This window comes from Euphorbia lathyris, chromosome 4 (assembly GCF_963576675.1).
Source record: "Euphorbia lathyris chromosome 4, ddEupLath1.1, whole genome shotgun sequence".
Lineage (NCBI taxonomy): Eukaryota > Viridiplantae > Streptophyta > Magnoliopsida > Malpighiales > Euphorbiaceae > Euphorbia > Euphorbia lathyris.
Window position 1 is genome coordinate 40,128,379 of NC_088913.1, and position 5,422 is coordinate 40,133,800.

The following is a 5,422-nucleotide window of genomic DNA, read 5'->3' on the forward strand; positions in this document are numbered from 1 at the left end:
GGATGAGGAACAAGCCAAAAACCCTGCAGATCCAATTCAAACTACTCAAGTTGAGCCAACTCATACCTCAACTCACCCTCCAACACAAAATGTTGATGATCCAGCTCATCCAATCAACCAAAGTCCAGGTACCAATCAAGGTACTCAATCTGGCAGAGAACCAACTCCTCCACCACCATCAAATTCTGTACCAGCCTCTGAGTCCAATACTGCTAAGTTTGCATACTTGAATGCTACTGAGTCTGGCCGACGGGTCATTGCTTCTGCTCAGTCCTTACTTCAAGATTTCCATACTACTCAAGCTGATGGTCACCAATCTACTCAAGCTGAGTCCTCTCACCTGACAGGTATTACTCAGCTTCTGAATGAACTTCGAGGACTAAAAGATCTGGTTAGTGTTATCACTGCGGTTCAAACTCAGCAACCTAATCAAAAGCAAATAGCAAAACTGACTGAACTAGTGCTTACAATGGCCACCCATATGAATTCGCTTGAAGGCAAAATTCACCAACTGTCAGAAGTCAATCCAGGGTATGTCACTTCCACTGAGCTTCAAAGCTACTTTGTTAAGCTAGCAGCGGAACTGACCACCTCTAGAGCACCTGCCAATCCTGAGTCTGTTACATCTGCTGAATTGCAAGTGAACTGACCAAATTAAGTCCTCCCGGCAATGCTGAGTTTGCTACCTCTGCCGAACTTCAAAAATGTTTCACCCAACTTCATACTGAGCTGACCAGTACACGTGATTTAGTATCCTCCTCTTCTCAGTGTACTATTGACCAATTGAGTGAGGCTGTCAGACTACTCAACATTGACCGAGCCCAAATGGATGTTGATCCCATTTCCAACAGTGAACTCATGAGCTTTTCACAAGCTATCATGAAGGCAATGCGTATCAACAATGGCCAGCGCATGTTTTATGATTCTGCTCTGCTCAAACTATTCCATCAAGCTTTTGGTCAGATCACAAGCTCCCTCACCTGCCTGAGCAAATCTCATGAATGCCTCCTCAGTATGATCAGCAGCTCTCTCAGGGTTCCTCGGCATATCCAGGACGACAGTGTGCCAGTCATTAATGGCTTAGGTGAAAGCACCAAAAGGCTCCAGCGCTACTCTCAGTATCTCTCCTCCGCAGCACGGAATGAAACTTTCCTCTACAAACCCGATGATGGCAAAACGGGGGAGACAAGTAAAGAAGGAACTCAGCCTCAGCCTACAGTTACTGCATCTGGAAGCAAAGAAAAAGGCATTGCTCATGTTGATCCCTCAGCTCAAAGAAAGAAGAATTAAAACTAGCCTGTGTCTAGAGACTTAGCATCATATCCCGTTTCCTGTCTTTGAATACTTGGTTGTCTACTGTTTAGGTTAATATGTTTTTTGTTGTTGTTGTTTAATCTAATATCACAAGTATCAGTTTTCTTCCTGATCTGACTAATCAAGCTTGAACAAACGAATCAAAAAGGTTAAACACATTAACACTAAAACTAAACTGAGAGACAACATCCTTCCAAAACTGAGTCAGTACACACGAATGTATCAAGTCTAATTAAATTAAATCCTGGAAGGTTTAGAATAAAATTAAGACAAAATGTATGCAACCCTTACGGGGGAGTTATATCAAGAATATCAATCATGGGGCAACTTATAACTGAGTTCCGTAATTATGTATTTTGCCAACATCAAAATGGGGGAGTTTGTTGAAACACCTTTCCACAAGATTTTGATTTGACAAAATCATCCATGATTAAGAGGCAATTAAATTTAGATGCTTTGATTTAATTGTACTAATATGTTTGTTAAATATTGAGTGCAAAAATATATAAAGTAAAGACAGGACAAAAGTCAGCACAAGCGAAGCTGAGTAAGAACGGAACTCAGCATAACAGAATTGAAGCTGAGTGAAGTAAAAATTCAGAAGCAAAACGAAAGTGGGAGACTTCTTCAGGAGCGGTTAAACAAAATGGAGCTGACCTAGAAGGAACTCAGCATGAACGTTGAACACTCGAAAAGAACAAACGAAGCTGAGTAACAGTCAGGACAGCATAAAGGATCCGTTCACTACAGGACAAAGTCTGCCAAACTTTTGCACCAATAATTGGAACCTCGTTGACACCTAAAAGACTAATTCCAAGAGTCATGGGACGTTGGATTATTGGAAACAGACAACTGGCACTAAAAGACAAACCAGACGCTAGAAGACAAACCTATCGCCTGAAGAAAACAGAGAAAGAGAATGGTGGTGCAGTCTGAAGCTATTCAGAAATTGTTCCCCAAAAGAGCCGTTTTGGTGTTAACGGCTAAGACATTTCAAAACGATCAAATCTACAGATTTCCTTCTATAAAAGGACAATCGATGAACTTGGATGGTTACTGAAGTATAAAAAAAAAAGAAAAATACAAGAGAGAAAGTTTCAAAAGCACTCAAATACAAAAAGGATCTTACACCAACTTTTCTATTCTATGTGTAAATGCTAGATTGATTTGTAATCATCTAAAGTGTTCTTTAGTTCAAAAGGAACAAGTCTGTGATCAATAGGAATATTGAGAGTGTAAAGCTGAGTGCTTGGCTGTAAGCATTTCAGCAGTAAAGAAATCTAGGTGCTGGGTTGTAGCACTTAGTAGGAGTTGAGTAGACGAATAGTGGAAGGTACTCTTGCATATTCAACTGCCTTGTAATCGGTTTGTTCTCTACCTTTAAAGAGCTCAGTATTGGATTCAAAAATCCCGGAGGACTCTGGGGACTGGACGTAGGCAGAGAGGTCGAACCAGGATAAGTGATACTGAGTAATCTCTAAACTCTCTCTTATAATTGCATGTGTTGTTTACTTTATTTACTCAACATATAAATTGTCTAAGCTGATCTTGAGTAAGTAAGTGGTGCTGAGTTAGAAGCTGAGCTCCAAGAGTGTCAATTCTCAACTCACAAGAAAACAACTTTAGTCAACATCTGACTAAAGCTGTCTTCAAACATATCTCACCAAGCTGACCATAAGCTGAGTTAATAAACTCTCAAAATAACTTCCAGTCAGCTTAATTAAAACGTGAAAAAGTTAAAATAGTTCCTAATCCTCCCCTTTGGAACTAATTACCAGGGACCAACAACACCTGTTCCAAACAACTCAAGATTACCCAAGGAGATAAAAATTCCAAGAGGACATTCAGAAAATTCCATCCTTGATGATGCCAACAACAAAGTAATGACTAGAGACCAGCTTAGGAAATTCCTTTGCAACGTTGCTTTCGTATCAGTTCATGAACCAAAGAACTTTGCTGATGCTGAGCATGATGAGTATTGGATCAATGCTATGCAAGAAGAGCTTGACCAATTCACGAGAAATGAGGTATGGGATTTAGTACCTAAACCTAGGAATCAAAAATCCATAGGAACTAAGTGGGTTTTTAGAAACAAACTAGATGAGCATGGAAATGTAGTTAGGAACAAAGCCCGACTTGTAGCCCAAGGCTATAGTCAGCAAGAGGGCATTGATTATGGTGAAACTTTTGCACCAGTTGCTAGGTTAGAAGCTATACGTATATTGTGTGCATATGCTAGTTTCATGAACTTTAAATTGTATCAAATGGATGTTAAAAGTGCATTTTTTAATGGCTTTATAAACGAAGAGGTATATGTTAATCAACCTCCGGGTTTTGAAGATCCAAAATTTCCAAACCACGTTTATAAAATCAAGAAGGCCTTATATGGCCTGAAGCAAGCTCCAAGAGCTTGGTATGAAAGGTTGACCAACTTCCTGCTGACCAGGAATTATGTCAGAGGAAAAGCTGACACAACCTTGTTCATTAAGAAAAAGGGTAAACATACCCTACTTGCACAAATCTATGTAGATGACATAATATTTGGTCCTACTGACGAATCTTTATGTCAAGAGTTTAGCAAACAGATGCAGACTGAGTTCGAAATGTCCATGATGGGAGAACTCAGCTTCTTCCTTGGACTTCAGATTAAGCAAGGTAAGAACGGCATCTTCATTAGTTAGTCCAAGTACGCCAAGGAGATGTTAAAGAAATTTGATATGGAAGATTGTAAGCCCATATCAACCCCTATGGGTACTGATACTGTCCTATGCAAAGATGAGAAAAGTAAGTCAATAGATAGTAAACTTTATCGAGGTATGATAGGCTCCTTACTTTATCTCACTGCTAGTAGACCTGATATACAGTACTCAGTATGTTATTGTGCAAGATATCAAGCTGACCCAAGGGAATCTCACTTAATTGTTGTAAAAAGAATTTTTAGATATTTGCAGAGCTCAGTTGATGCAGGTTTGTGGTATCCAGCTTCAAATGACTTCACACTCATAGGATACACTGATGCTGACTATGGACGAGATAAGCTAGAACGTAAGAGTACTTCAGGAGGATGTCATTTCCTTGGAAGTTGTCTAGTATCCTGGTTCAGCAAGAAACAGTCATCAGTTGCTCTGTCTATAACGGAAGCTGAGTACGTTGCTGCTGGAAGCTGTGTAGCTCAAATCCTATGGATAAAGCAACAGCTTGAGGATTATGGAGTAAGAACTGAGACAATAGAGATCAAATGTGACAACAAGAGTGCCATTGATCTATCCAAGAATCCTATCCAACACAGCAGGATGAAGCATGTCAGCATAAGGCATCACTTCATCAGAGATCACGTACTAAAGGGTGAGATCAAGCTGACCTATGTGCCAACAAATGAACAGCTTGCAGATATCTTCACCAAGCCTTTGGCTCGTGAGCAATTTAACATACTAAGGGAAGCTATCGGTATGTCTAATCCTCTTCAATAATTCTAAATATTTGAATGAATGTTGAGTGATTGTCATGCTGACTGATATCAATCTAGTAACTACTGCACATTGAGCTTAATAGTCTATGCTGGGTAGATACAAATGTTGAGTAAATATTCTGTGCTGAGTAGATAAACATATTGAGTAATCACCTTATGCTGAGTAGATGTACATGCTGAGTGGTTAATGTATGTTGAGTTACTAAGAAATAGAAAATCCATCTACATAGAATTAAATACTCGGTATCATAAACGATTCATATTCTGGCAAACTGAGTAAAAGCCCACTTGTACCAATGAACAATGACACGTGTAACAAATCATACCTAGAAAAACACAAGTAATAATGAATACCCATGCGCCGAACCTGACATAAATGGCAGAATCTTGGTCGATTAAAGTCCCAAGAAGAAAACGGCTAGTTCATTAATTAGGAATGATTCAAAACCCTATAAGTAGTGGAAGGATCCCCACTCATCAAAGCCAGTAGAAAGGAACATGATCAAGGTCTATAAAAAGGTCAACAACTTGGAGGTTCTAAAATGCAGATGGTGTTGGTCCCTGGTAATTAGTTCCAAAGGGGGGGGGGTTAGGAACTATTTTAACTTTTTCACGTTTTAATTAAGCTGACTGGAAGTT